The 15,814-nt window shown below is 40.9% G+C and overlaps 1 pseudogene; it reads right to left on the reverse strand.

The window, feature by feature from the left end:
- Window positions 1–566: 566 nt before the first annotated feature.
- LOC113926757 lies at window positions 567–15,047 on the reverse strand (annotated as a pseudogene).
- Window positions 15,048–15,814: the final 767 nt, after the last annotated feature.

Consider the following 15,814-nt stretch of genomic DNA (forward strand, 5'->3'; position numbering starts at 1 on the left):
GAGCCGAATGGTAAGTTGGCTCTGGGGCCAATTGCTGACCTCACCTAGTTCTCATTTTCTTCTCCTTAAAATTCCAGTTTTGGAGGGTTGTTATAGGATTATTTGTGATCCTTGGAAACTGCATGAGGGCAGAAACCAAGTCTCATTTATTTTTAACTGTGTACCTAGAGCACTCGACACAGAGTAAGGACTCAATAATATGAATGTGAAATTATCTACATGGTGCCAGAATACAGTAAACACTTGACAACGGTCAGATTTCTCTCACCAGAAGTCCTGGAGAACAGTTTAGGACATACAGCATAGATATCAGAAAGCTGGAGTGTATGTACAGACCCTGACTGTAAGAGGAATTTGGGTCAGGAGGGATTGTGTGGGTTAATCAGTTCATATCCTTTGTAATTTTTTGCCGGTGCATCCATGCCTTGGCCCCCTAATTGCATTTGAAACACGGTCTATCATGCAGCTGTCATTGGTGGTATAGTATAACGTGATCTATCATTAGCCATATAGATAGGAGAGGGGAGTTTGGAAAACCACCAATTTTATAGTCGTGTATGGTATGTTTACACATGCAAGGAGTTGTACCAGTACTGCTGCATAGCTCCAAATCCTCTGCAGATTTAATTACAAAGCTACAAAGTGAGTGCATAAATTATGTACCACGGCCCGTGTTTTGGAAATCACTGTGTAGTCTTGGGAATTAGGGAGGAGGTTAGATCTTTGTAATTGATATGCTCCCACTTAAGGGTTGAAAACTTGTGGATCCATGAGAACTTTTTTTCTGTCTAAACACAGTGTGTCTGTAGTTCTGCAAGAGTTAGCTGGACAATTAAATTCTAAACAATAGATAGCAGAAGTAAAAGAATTTTGCAAACAGCTACCCAGTCCTGCCCTGCTCTCCTTCTCTAGCCTTCTCTCCCCCCATGGGTTCACTGGTTCCCCTAACCCCACTGCATCCAGAAGGATATGCCATTTCCCAAATGCATAATACATACTTTCAAAATGTTGTGTCTTTACCTACACTGTTCTCTTTGGAATGTTCTTCCCCTCTTCATTCTGGGAAACCCTAGAGAGAGTACCTATTCCTAGTAGCTACTCTACGAGTACTAGTTTCTCCTCCTACTGAGTAAGAATGCGAACTTTTCACATTGGTAAGCTCAGTTCGAATGCTATTTCCTTTGGAAGACTTTCTTCCCTTCCTTTTCTAGAAGGGAAGAAAAGGAATGCACTTGTGCGAGACATACTTATATAGAAATACTGTGCTGGACCCTTTGCATTTATCATCTCCTTATTTAATCCTCAGAGCAATTTTGTGTGGAACGTATGCTTATTCTCTGTTTCCAGGTTAGGAATCTGAGCTTTAATGGTTAAGTGTCTTAGCTAGGATCTCATGCTAGAAAACGGTGGAAGTGGCACTGGACCCTGGTTTTGCCTGGCTGTCTCTCTCAGGAAAATCAGTTCTGTTACTGGTGCTCTCATAGCCTTTCCATCCTACCCCTACCCTAACACATCTCACTGTGTGGTAATTTATTTATACACCAGCATAAGCTGTCTCCTTCACTAAACTGTTGAATCAGAGAACAATTCTTTTTTTTTTTTTTAAGATTTTATTTATTTATTTGAGAGAGAGAGTATGAGCAGGGGGAGGGGTAAGCAGATTCTCCACTAAGTGAGAAGCCGGAAGTGGAGCTCGATCCCAGGACCCTGACATCATGACCTGAGCCGAAGTCAGACACTTAACTGATGAAGCCACCCAGGCGCCCCCAGAGACCAATTCTTACTTCTCTCTGTATCCTTAATGTATGGCATAATAATTGGCATACAGTGGCTGCTCAAAATATCTTAATGTAATGAGGTGAATAATAACAAAACACTTCACAGTCTGTAAGCCATTTTCAAATATATGAGTTCATTTTAATTATAAATAAGCATAAGATAAAATCCCTGCCCTTGGAAGCTAGCAGCAGTGTAAATGAGAACACAAGCTATATGCAGGTGAAAAAGATAATGACAAAATATTATTAGTAATAACAACACTGCATACCCATATAATAAATTAACTGAGGCCAAGGAGACTGAGGACTGAGAAAAAGATTTTTAGACTTGGAAAGAAAACCATCTTAAGAGTTCCATTTAGGGAGCCCAATGGGACACTTTTAATACGGTAGCTTACTTCATCTTCACAAAAACCAAGTGAAGTGAGGGATATTGACTCTATTTCCCAGAAAGGGAACAAAATCTCTTTGTTTGAGAGGTTAAGTGTTTTCCCCAAGGTCACACAGCTGGTTTATAGGAGAGCCTATTCTAGGTTCCAGCATCTAAGAGCCCTGTTTTTTTTCTTTTCTTAAAAATGATAGCTGGATTATTGTGTCAGTATTTTATTTATTTTTTAACACAATAATAAGACTTTATTCATAAGAAAAAAGAGCTTTGGGAATTTTTTATTGTCAAATATATATATATATATATATACATATCTTTTATTTATTTATTTTTTTTAAGTAGGCTCCATGCCCAGCATGGAGTCCAAAGAGGGGCTTGAACTCATGACCCTGAGATCTAGAGCTGAGCTGAGATTAAGAGTCAGATGCTTAGGGGTGCCTGGGTGGCTCAGTTAGTTAAGCATCTGCCTTGAGCTCGGGCATGATCCCCTGGTTCTGGGGATTGAGCCCTGCGTCAGGCTCCCTGCTCGAACCTGCTTCTCCCTCTCCCTCTGCCACTCCCCAGCTTGTGCTCTCTCTCTATCTCTCAAATAAATAAATAAGATCTTTCAGAAAAAAAAAAGAGGCTCATGTGTATGCTTAATCCCCTTCACCTATTTCACCCATCCCCCATCCTCCTCTCCTCTGGTAACCTCCAGTTTGTTCTCTATAGTTAAGAATCTGTTTTTTGGTTTGTCTCTTTTTTTCTTTGTTTTGTTTCTTAAGTTCCACATATGAATTAAATCATATGGCATTTGTCTTTGTCTGACTTATTTCACTTAGCATTATACCCTCTAGATAAATCCATTTTGTTGCAAATGGCAAGATTTTGTTCTTTTGCATGGCTGAGTAATGTTCCATGGTATATATATATATATATATATACATCTTCTTTATTCGTTCATCTATCAATGGACACTTGGACTGCTTCCATATCTTGGTTATATAGGGGTGCATATATCTTTTCAAATTAGCATCTTTATATTCTTTGGGTAAATACCCGGTAGTGGAATTACTGGATCATATGGTAATTCTCTTTTTATTTTTATTTTTTTATTTTGTAGAGAGGGAGAGGTAAAGAGGGGCATAGGGAGAGAGAGAGAATATTTTTAAGATTTATTTATTTATTTTAGAGAGAAAGAGGGTGGGAGGGAAGGGCAGAGGGAAAGAGAGTCCCAACCAGACTCTGTACAGAGCACAGAGCCTGATGCAAGGCTCAATCCCATGACCCTGAGGTCACGAACAGAGCCAAAACCAAGAGTCTGACACCTAACCAATTGAGCCACCCAGGCACCCCTCTATTTTTAATTTCTTGAGGACCCTCCATATGGTTTCCCACAGCGGCTGTACCAGTTTGCATTCCCACCAACAGTGCACAAGGGTTCCTTTTTCTCCACATCGTCCTGCCAACACTTGTTTCTTGTGGTTTTGATTTTAGTTATTCTGACAGGTATGAGATGCATTGGGGTTTTAATTTGCATTTCTCTGATGATTAGTGATGTTGAGAGATACTAATAATTTATATGTTACTCTTTAGGCACCAAAAACATTTTAGCTAGGGTCTTCTGGCTAAACATTGTGGTGTAGTAGAATGAATGTGTGTCTTGGTTTGGGTTAGAATCCAAATAAGTCACTTAGGATGTTAGAAAACCTGGGCAGGAGTAGGGTTGTGAGTCAGGGAGTGAAGGCCAAAAATGTATACATTACCAAGCTAGTTACCATGGTAGCCAACTGAAGCTCAATTATGCGGGGGAACTCTGGGTGACAGTATAGGACACATTTAGGGTATCCTAATGGAGGGGTGAGGAAATTGGGGTATTAGTCACCAACTCACTATCCATGACTGAGTTCAGGGCTGCATCTGGTGGTGTTAAATCTCTGAAATTCCCAGTTTGCTCTCAGCACAAGCCAAGTATGTTCTCTGGCCACAAAGTTAAAATACAAACAAACTAACTTCAAAGCAAAGAACTGTAGGTGTTCTTTGTAAGAGGCCTTCAGTGTATAGAAGTGAATGCCAAGAAAATATGGACAAGAAACCATTAACATCTGCTACAGAATGTAATGAGATACAAATCCTGCCTCTACCACTTCACTCTATGCTGAGAAGAAGTTCATTAGGTACTTATTGTAAGTCCATCATATACTAGGTCAGAGATGGGCAAACTATGGGTAGAAGGCAAATCTGGCCTGTTGCTAGTTTTTATAAATAACCATGGCCATGCCCATTCACTTACGCTTTTGCCCTACAATGGGACAGAATTAAGTAGTTGTGGTACAGAATGTCTGGCCTGCAAAACCTAAAATATTTACTCTCTGGCACTTCACAGAAAATGTTTGCCAGCTTCTGAGGTAGGTACTTGGGATATTGAGGTGAACAAGATTATTTTCCTGTCTGTAAAGATAGATGTGTCAACCAATAAGTGCAAAAAAAAAAGTGTTACAAGTGCTACAGTAGCAATTCAAACGAGGGAATGGTGATTTTTAATTAGTTGGGAGAGAAATCAAGAACATCGTCATAAAAGATATAACAGATCTTTTAGCAGAACCCTAAAAGATGAGTAGGTATTTTCTAGACAAACATAGAGGAGGAAAGATATTCCACCTAGAGTGGGCAGAAATAGCAGAGATGTAACATAGATCATCAGTAAGGTGAATTTAGGAAACTAGTGTCATACTCGGATGTGAGGAGAGGAGTGACACAAAAAGCAAAATTGGTAAGTAAGGAGTTAAATTTTGTCTTTTTTTTTTTTAAAGAAATATGAATGTCTCTTACTGTCAGTATGGAAGCCAAGTTGAAGAGGGCGACAGTGGAGTTGATAACTCTAAGCTACTATTGCAATCCAAGCACCAAATAGTGCAGGCTTGAGCCAAGATGGTAGCAGTGGACATGAAAAGGAAAGGTTACTTATTTCCTTAGCACACTGATAAACTCCACCCTGTCACAAGGCTGACTGACAGACACTAGGCTGGCTGTCTCTAGGTGCCTCCTTGTGCTCCCCTAACAGCCTTGCTCACCACTGGTTTAGCATAAATCACCTTGTGCAGCAACACATTCTATTTCCCTACAGATTCTGAACCCCCTTGAGGACAGGAACCATGCATGACTCATCTCTATCCTTAGCACCTGGTCCAGGGCTTGGCACAGAACTGCTGCTCAGTGAAGGTTACTTTCCTGAAAAAAGGAGTGAATGAATACACTGCAAATTCATGGCTTTGGTGACTTGCCTCTAAGTTTGCAAAGGTGACATACTACAGTGTCAGCTCACATGGAGACAGATGGACACAGAATGAAGGAGAGGGCATAGGAATTCTGCAGGCATCCTGATTAAGACAGAGGCTGTTGGGATCTGACAGGATATTACCGTTTGAACTGTGATGCTTGCTTGTTCCAGATCCTTAAGAAGGCAGGCATATTATGACTATAAATGACAAATACTGGACAAATTCAGAGCTGATGTAATTACCTGGTGGATTTTTTATTATATTATTTTTAAAATTCCTTCACAAAATGACATTTTTTTTCTCATTATAAATACAATTGTCTGTTACTTGTAGAAAATTTGGAGAATACAGTAGAAGGATAAAGAGAAAAAAAAGTCAACCACAATCCTACAAACCGACTTCAGATGTTTTTCTATACATCCTTCCAGTCTTCCAGGAAGCTATAAACATTTTTATAAAATTAGAATCAGACTCTGCATATAATTTTTAACCATTTTATACCTATTGATATATATACATATATAATTTTGTATTAAAACTTTTTTCACTTATCATTATATCTTAATTTTTAATGCCTATTCCTTAGCCCATTATATAGATCTATTATAACTTATTTAACCTTTTCCATATTATTGTGCATTTAGGTTATTTCCAGGGTTTCATTATTACAAAAAACATTTTAGCATATAAATCTCAGATTACTTCCTTATTGGTAAATTCCTAGAAGTTCTTGATGTTATTTTGCCGTAGTAACTGGAGAATGTCCATGCTGGTCATGTGAAAGGGTACCATAGATCATTTTTAGCCACAAAAAATTTATAAAACTCAAATAATTTGCAAAACTCAGCCTTCTTGAGTCTTCTGCTTAGGCTCCTGGGAAAGTTGGGCAATCACAGAGGAGTCCTTTTGTCATTGGCATTTAGCAACTTCCTTCATTAAGGTTGTGGCACTTGTCCCACAGCTTTCTTCTCAACTCCAACCCCTGCAATCAAATGGGTCATGTCAACTTCCATGTCAATGAATTATCCAGTATAGTGGCCTCACAATTCCTTGACTTCCAGGTCTCCTATAGTCTATACCTCCCAATACACTTCAGCTCTCCACTCCTATGGCTATTTCCTCAACCTTCCATCACCTGAAATTGTTTTACTAGTGAAATCTGAAACTCCTCTCTCCGATTATTTAAGCTTCTTTTCCTCCAAGCTCTCTTAATTCTACTAAAACTTCGAACCTCACAGGAGATCCTATCCAGTCTCTTGACTCCTTTCTCCTAATCTGTTTTCCTTTTCTGCCATAGGCAGCCTAAATCTCATGATCTCTCAACTCAACCAACTCTCAACTCCTTTCTTCCTAGCTGTTGCCATATGCCTACCTTCTAAATCCCCCTAACTTGGATAATTCCAATTATGCACCTCTTCTGTGCTTACAGTCAAGTTGCTAAGAATTGCTGGGGGGAAAATAATCCCACAACCAGATAAGACAGTGTTGCTAATAGTTTGTAGCCTTAAACTCAGCTAGGCCCCCATTGCTACTTGGAAATCCTTTTTCATTTCACATGGCCCCTCCCACCTGCCTTTCACACTTCATCCTCTTTCTAAAGTTCACTCTCCAGTCTACTCCGTCTCCCTACCCCACCCCCACCCCATACTTCCCCCCTAATTATCTACCAATGACCTTCTAATTCACACAGAAAGAGTCCCCTGAGGAGGAGACCTCTTAATTTCCTGCATGTGACCTTGAAATATTTTCCTTCAGCCTTCGTTTCCCCAAGTCCTCTCATTTTCCTTTATTCTAATTGTTCATTCTCAGTCTTTTTTCTTGGCTTTTCTCCACCCCCCCCCAACCCTTTTTTAAATGTTGCTGTCCTCCAGGGTTCCATCTTGACCCATATACTCTGTCCACATTCCCTGGGTGATTTCAATGCTTCCCATGCCTTCAGCTACCACCTATGGATTAAAACTATCAAACTTATAATTCTAGTTCAGGTTTCTTTTCTGAGCTCCAAATTAGTATTTCCTCTTGCCTGCTGAACATTTACTTCCATCTGGATGTGCCACATCCTTCAAATTCAACATGTCCAACATTACATTTATCAGAGTTTCCCCAAATCCACACCTTTTCCAGAGTTCCCAAGCTAGAAATTTGGAGTCAACCTGATTTCTCACTTTTCCTAATCCCTTAACGTTTCTCCTTTCCATTGTCTTCCTTCCTTTTCATCCCTCTGTTCCTTCTTTAATCCAGTCCTTAACCTCTCTCCTCTAGACTCCTTGTACAGACTGTGGTCCTCTTGACTACAGCATGGCATCCATCCGGTCACAATAGATAGAGTTGTTCTAAAATATATCCTGATGATGTTTCACGCACTGTCACAATACACTGTGGATGAACTCATTCAAGACATTATAAAATATGTTGCTATCTGTATTAGAGGAGTGTGTAATCTGCTGTAGGACAAAGTAAAGGGTAAGATTAATTCTATCTGGCTGTTGGCATAGAGTGGGTGTCCAAAGAAGACCTCAAAGAGAAATTGTCATTTGAATTGGGACTCAAATGTTGAGGAAAAAGTTCCCAAAGCAGAGAAGGAAGGAAAGGACAATCCAGAGAGAAGGAATAACAAGAGAAAGGCAAGAGCTCATGTCAGATCAGTTTCACAGACATTCAGTGTGGGCTGCTGACTCAGGCAGTATTCTAACATTGGACATATAGAGGTGAGTGAGTCATTGACCTTAAGAAGATTATAGTCCAAAGGAGCTGCTTTTTAAAAAAAAAAAAAGATTTATTTATTTCAGAGAGAGAGAGAGAGAGAAAGCAGAAGGAGGGGCAGAGGGAGAGGGAGAATGCTCTAGCAGACTACCCACTGAGTGTGGACCCTGACCCAGGGCTTGACGCAGGGCTTGATCTCAGAACTCTAAGATCATGACCTTAGCTGAAATCAAAAGCCAGCCACTTAACTGACTAAGCCACCCAGGTGACCCTGGAGGAGCTACTTTTTGACTACCATTTATTGAGGAGGGTGGCTTAGGAGATTTAGTTCCTTAATCTCTATTAGTTCCTCTAAGGCAATCCAGATAAATATAAAATACAAGTAAAAATTGTGTTTCCAGCAAACCAACGTCCCCTCACCTTTCATCCAGATTGCCTAGTGCTGCTAAATTGCTTCCGCTGTTCCATCACTGTCCATATCATGTACTGTGCCAAATTTGAGGAGGTACATATGACCAAGTCCTCAAAGAACCCACTGTCAAGTGGGCACTCAGACTCTGTGAATCAGTAGATGCAGTAGGGTGTTCCGGACTCTCTGCTAGAAGTTTGTTCAGAGTACAGGTGGAGTACAAGGGAATGAGGGGTCAATTCCATCTGAGAGAGGGAGGATGTTTCCGAAATGTTTAAAGCCCGGAGTAACTGGGATGTGGATCTCAAGGACACATTACATGAGGGGGCAAAAGATGAGTGCATTCATCTTTTCTCCCATTAGAACACTTACAAAGCCTAAGTCTAAAATATTTTCTCTCCCTTCTCCAGCTCCCTTCTGTCTCAAAATCATAGCCAAATTTTTCTTTTTTTTTAAAAGATTTTATTTATTTATTTGACAGAGAGAGAGAGACAGCAAGAGAGGAAACACAAGCAGGGGGAGTGGGAGAGGGAGAAGCAGGCTTCCCACAGAGCAGGGAGCCTGATGAGGGCCTCTGATCCCAGGACCCTGGGATCATGACCAGAGCTGAAGGCAGAAGCTTAACGACTGAGCCACCCAGGCACCCCATAACCACATTTTTCTAAACTTGACATTTCACTTTCTTACTCCCTAGCTAGAGGAAAGAGTGGGAAAGAACTAGGACTTGTTTGTGGACAAAATAGGCTGTCTTATTTTGTTTTTTCTGTATTTACACTTGATCTTCTGTTTCCTCTACACTCAGCAAAGGACAGTCAACTTTTGATAGGTTTCTGTTTTCCCTTAAGAAGGCAGCATTTTGTAAACATTGTTTTATTTGATTTTCAACAACTGCCAATTAAGAAACATGACAACAATAACAGCAACAACAAAAAGCAGTTGGTGGGAAGTTTAAGAAGAGAAGGCAGCAAACCAGCAACAACAGAATGCATTACGAAGCAATTTGCACCTACAATTTTGGCTGTGGAAAAGTTGGAAATCATCTTTGCTAGAAACTAAAAAAAAAAATCACATTTTTAAACAGCTGTGTAGAGGAAGGAAACTTCATATTGAGAAACATAAGCCATTTTTGTTCTTCCTTAAAAACAAAACAAAACAAAAAAAAACAAACAAACTTGATCACTTACATACTCATTCAGTTATACCCAAGTTAGAAACCTTGGTATTGTCTCTGATTCCTCTTATTCCATCTTCATTTAATTCCATTGCTTAGTGAGATTTAAAATCTCATCTCTAAAATATTTCTCAATAAATATACAGTACAGTATCTTTCCCAGTGTCCATCCCTGTTGTCACTGACCAAGTTTAGACTCTTTCTACTGCTTGGTTGGCTTTTTAGAAGTCAGTTTGTCTTCCTGCCTCTAGTCTTACCCCTCTTCAATTTGTTAGCAATTTTGCTGAGAGTGATCTTTTAAAAATCATATCTTTATGGTAACATTTATTGATATTCTAAGTGGCAAGATAAATTAGTCCAAGTGTCTACTCTTGATGAACTTATGATGTTCAATGATTAATATCCTCTCTACCTCTGATTCTGAATCTAATCCTCATTTTCTGCTCTGCTTCAGCTGCTACCTCATTCCATGAGAAGCCAGCCTCTGAGGAATGTGGGAATGAGAGCTGATGTATTTCTGCCATGTTTAATTTTAGATGATGATCTAAAGCATGTAGTTGGACAGTTGGTGTAGAATGTAGACAGAGTGCTGTGCACTTAGATATGGTCTTAGGAATCAAAAACTGCCCTTGTTTCTGGCTTTTCCTGAGGACCCGTGTTTTGACATTTGAAGCTAAGTAGAGCCTGCTGATTTCTAGTGACCCTGACAAAAGTTAAAACTGATGCAGTAGTTGATGGTATTGCCTGTATCATGTCCAGGACATTTATTTAGACATCGACAATGCAAATATAGCTTGCAGCTGGGGTGGAATGGATCAGGGCTGAAAAGATCTAGATTCCAATTCTGGTTCTGCTGTTCATTAACGGTGTGACCTTGGACAAGCCACTCAATAACTCTGTGTTCCAATGTTCTCATCCATAAAATGGGTGTAATCATTTTAAAGGACTGTTGTGGGGATTAAAGAAGAAAAGGTAGGTGATGGTTCTTAGCACAGTCCTTGGAACTTAGGTCAATTTCAATAGAATACATAATTCAGATCAAGCAATAATTATTAAGCACCTCTGTGTACCAGGCACTGGGCTAGTTTCTAGGGCTACAAAGATAAATAAGACCTGGTTGCTGCTCTTAAGAAGCTAATAGAGGGGACTCCTGGGTGGCTCAGTCAGTTAAGTGTCTGCCTTTGGCTCAGGTCATGATCCCAGAGTCCTGGGATTGAGTCCCCCATCAGGCTCCTTGCTTATCAGGGAACCTGCTTCTCCCTCTGCCTGCCGCTCCCCTTGCTTGTGCTCTCTCTCTCTCTCTCCTTCTCTGACAAATAAATAAAATCTTAAAAAAAACAAGAAGCTAATAGAGAAGTAGTAATTAATACTATGTAAGTCTTTTTTTTTTTAAGATTTTATTTATTTGACAGAGACACAGCAAGAGAGGGAACACAAGCAGGGAGAGTGGGAGAGGGAGAGGGAGAAGCAGGCTTCCCGCCGAGCAGGGAACCTGATGCGGGGCTTGATCCCAAGACCCTGGGATCATGACCTGAGCCGAAGGCAGATGCTTAACCATCTGGGCCACCCAGGTGCCCCCTATGTAAGTCTTTTTACTCAGTCTGAATCATGATGTTTCAAGATCCCTGCACTTGGTTTATCCCAAAAGGTATCAGCAACATGAAGCTTTCCACTGAATAATGTTCCTAGAATATCAAGTTTTTATGAGAGGTGTGTGGTATGGCCATGTAGCATAACAAAAAGATAGACATGTGTTTATATGGACTCAGATGCTCACCGATTGATACTATTAATACTGGGCAAGTTGGTCAATCTCTTTGAATCTCACTTTCTTTATTTGCAAAATATGTAGGCTAATACATTGGTAAGGTTATTGCAATGATTAAATGTGAGAGGCCATATCACTCTCCTAGCACAGTCCCTTGCACAGGGTAGATACTCAATAGGTAGCAGGATAAATGAGAAAAAAGAAGAGAACAGCTTTGTATCACACTCAGTTGCATGCATGTTTCATGCCCCAGGTTAACCACTGGATAGAAACTGTCTTTTCATCTCTAGCTTTCTTGAAGGTATCAAACAGGTGCCATGTTCTCAACAAATTTTGTTGAATTGTAACCTACAGGAAAGAGGCTATCCCAAGAAAAGGAAGGAAGGTAACTTTTATTGGCTGCTGTCCCCTTCATATATATTCTCATTTGCTCCTTAAATTAATTGAGATGATTACTTTCATGGTTACAGAAGAGGAATTTAAGTCTTACAAAGGCTTACCCAAACCATAGCCAAAATGGCGAAACTAGGACACCTCATCCTCAGCTCTTTAATTTTAGGATCAAGTTCTTTCTATTCCATTTTGCTATCTCTTATGGAAAAGTATTGAAAAGTCATATAAATAAGGATAATAAAGAAAATATTCCTCATGTACATTGAAATCCATGGACTTCTTTTATTTTTTTTTAAAGATTTTGTTTATTTATTTGACAGAGAGAGACACAGCGAGAGAGGGAACACAAGCAAGGGGGAGTGGGAGAAGGAGAAGCAGACTCCCCGTGGAGCAGGGAGCCTGATGCTGGGCTCCATCCCAGGACTCTGGGATCATGACCCAAGCTGAAGGCAGACGCTTAATGACTGAGCCACTCAGGCACCCCATGGACTTCTTTTAAAAAGACAAATTATGGGGTGCCTGGGTGGCTTAGTCAGTTAAGCATCTGCCTTCAGCTCAGGTCATGATCTCAGGGTCCTGAGATCGAGCCCCACATCGGGCTCCCTGCTCATCAGGGAGCCTGCTTGTCCCTCACCCTCTGCCTACCGCTCCCCACTTGTACTCTCTCTCTTTCTGTCAAATGAATAAATAAAATCTTAAAAAAAGAAAAAGACAAATTGTGGTTTGCAATGAGTAGTACAAAGAACTCAAATTCTCCAACTGCCAGTAGTCAGACAGATTCATGACTGTAGGAAACATACATGTTTTCAATAATTATGAGAATGGCCTTTTCCTAACAAGCACCTTTGCTGATTGACCATCAGTTTTAATTCCCTGATCAGGTTTCTCGTTTCTATGACTTCCAATTGCATTTTCTTTGTACCTCTTTGATGACTTTTATTTTCCTCTGACTTTTGTGTGTGTGGCCCATCCTTCCCACTAGACTGGAAACTTTCCTAGGGAAGGGACTGCATCCACATATCCATAAGCCAGTGTCTTTCACACTATACGATTTTAATACATTGAATTGCTGAATTGAGCTACATCAGAAGTTCTTTGCAGGGGAGGAGAGAGTATTCTTTCAATTAATATTTATGAAGGCCCAACCATATTTTAAGTACTGCTTTGGTTGTTGGGTATACAGTTGTAAGCAAGACAGATAAAATCTCTATTCTTGTGGAGATTACATTCAAAGTGGGAGAGAAAACAACAAACCTGTATCTCTCCCAGCATTTCCCCATAATATCTTATATAACTAAATGTTTATTTATCTAGGAGTCTTGAGAGTGAATTCAGTGGAGAGAACATTGGATTAGGGGAAGAAGTATAAAGTACTTATCACACTGTCTTGTCACTGTGTATGTACTGTGCTTCTGCATTAGACTCCCTCATGTTTAGGGAGGAATCTTATCAGTGACTAGCCCAAAAGCCTGGCACATAAAGAGGGCTTAATAATTCTGTGCTGAGTGAGGGGCACCTGGTGGCTCAGTCAGTTAAGCATCCAGCTCTTGGTTTAGGCACAGGTCATGATCTCAGGGTCATGAGATGGAGCCCTGTGTCCAGCTCAGCACTCAGCTCGGAGTCTGCTTGAGATTCTCTTCCTCTCCCTCCCCTTCCATCCCTCCCTCAACTTGCATGTGTATGTGCATGTGCGCTCTCTCTCTTAAATAAATAAATAAAATCTAAAAAATAATTCTGTGCTGAATGATACATTGTTATTTAGTAATGCTGTGAACTTGGGCAAATCCACTGGGTTCAGTTAAATGGGGTGTTACTATCTATCCCATAGGGTATTTTAAGGACTAAATGCTCCCCTTTGCTGCCTCTAAACCAAAGAGCAGGGAAACTACTCCTTCTCCTTCATAAAACTTAGCTCTTTTAAGTCCTTGGCATTCCACTTTACCACCTGCTATTCTGCTTTGTTGTTGTCATCTACCTAATCTCTGGGCATTAGCCCCAATTCTGTGGTGATTTAAGCTCCTAGCTCTCTTCTTTTACACTGCTTTCCTGTCATTATTCTGGATGACCTCAACATGTCCTTGAACAACACTTTACAACTGTCTTGCTTCTCCATTTCTGGACTGTCTCATTCCCAGTCTGTTCCTTTCCTCAGTCATCCACGCCTGTGGTCATACCTCAGTCTTTGCCCTCATCAATAACTATTTCACTTCCAAAATCTTGATTTCAGGTGCCCCATCTTTTGATGACCACTTCTTACCCTTCTAGGTCACCTACTCCCACTCTAGCACTTCCTTCACTTTAATAAGATCTCCAATTCATTATTTTTCCCCCTCCTGTTCTTATTTCCTTTCTTACCCAAACTGGGTTTCATAATCCAAAATTATAATCATACCACTGGGTATCACTGTGAACTTAATTGTCCTTCTCTTCCTGTATTTATTTATTTTTTATTTTTTAAAAAACCCAATGTATTTATTTAATATATTCATCACAAGGGCTCAACCAGAGACTTAATTTAAAAAACAGAAACAAAACAAAAATGACACCACAGCTTAAGATACAGAGTCCTAGACAGAAATGAAGAGAAAGACTATCTAAGGAGAAAATAAAAAGACAACACAAAGAGAGAGGCTGGACAGTCAGGAACTTGGCTGGAGACCTGCTTCAGGTAGGTTTCTTGCAGATACTTCTCAAAGGCTGTGGGGTTTTTCCAGAGCTTGGCAGCATGCGTGTTCAAAGGACTATCAATGTTTGGTTCTCCTAGCAGGCTCTGGATGGACAGCAGGATGGTCCTGACATCATACAGGGCAGACCACTTGTCCTTCAGGATGTCCAGGCAGACGTTTCCCTGGGGTCCACGTTGGGGTGGTAGCAGGGTGTGAAGAACTTCACCGTGGGTGCGTTGTAAGGGTAGCCACTGGGGAACTCCAGCGAAGGCTCATACCTCAGGTCTTCATAAACTGTGCCTGCTGCCCCATGGGTGGTCCCCACCCATTTGAAAAGGTTGTCGGATTCAGGGAAGGCAGAGATGCCTTTGTCACCAGACACCATGAGGGTCATCAGCTCCTGCTGTAGCCTCTTGCCCACGGGGCCCCGGTAAGCGCCCCCGCTGGGCTCGGCTCCTTTGCGGGCGGCGGCGACGCTGACGGCAGCTGGGTCGCGGTTCTGGGAGGCCATCCCGGGTGGTGCGGGGAGAGAGACAGGAACTCAGAGCGCACGACTGCAACTGCAGGGCCGGCGACCCGCCCGCCCGCGTTTGAATTTCTCTTCCTGTATTTAGCTCACTTCGTCAAATCCAGCTCTCTACACACTCTGAGCTTACTCCTGAACAGCTTGACATTGTTGAAGAAAAGCCAATATATGGTCTGTTGACTGGTTTCACTAAATTTGTGACCATAAATCTTTTAAAAAGATTTATTTTATTTACTAGAGAGAGTGAGAGAGAGGGAGCATGGGACGTGGGGAGGGACAGAGGGAGAGGTAGACAGAATCTCAAGCAGACTGCACTGAGTGCTGAGCCCAACTTGGGGCTGATCTTACAACCCTGAGATCACAACCGGAGCCAAAACCAAGAGTCAGATGCTTAACTGACTGTGTCACCCAGGTGTCCCTGTGACTATAAATCTTAAGTGGGCACGCAATACTGCCTAACAATTCTACTCCACTTTTATTGCTTTCTCATTCTCTGAAATGACTCTTTCAAATCTTCCTCTCCTTTTTGTGCCACATTTCTTTGGAAAAAAATTCTAAGAACTAATATTTATTGAGTGCTTAGTAGCTACCAGGTATTGTTCTGAGCTCTTTAAATGTATGAGCTCATTTAATCCTCAGAACAACCTGCTACTATTTTCCACATTTTAAAGATGGAGAAACTGAAGCACAGAGAAGTTAGAAAAGTTGCCTAAGGCCATATGGCTACTAAGTGATGGGTCTGAGGACTCAAA

The sequence above is a fragment of the Zalophus californianus genome, chromosome 4, assembly GCF_009762305.2.
Source record: "Zalophus californianus isolate mZalCal1 chromosome 4, mZalCal1.pri.v2, whole genome shotgun sequence".
Lineage (NCBI taxonomy): Eukaryota > Metazoa > Chordata > Mammalia > Carnivora > Otariidae > Zalophus > Zalophus californianus.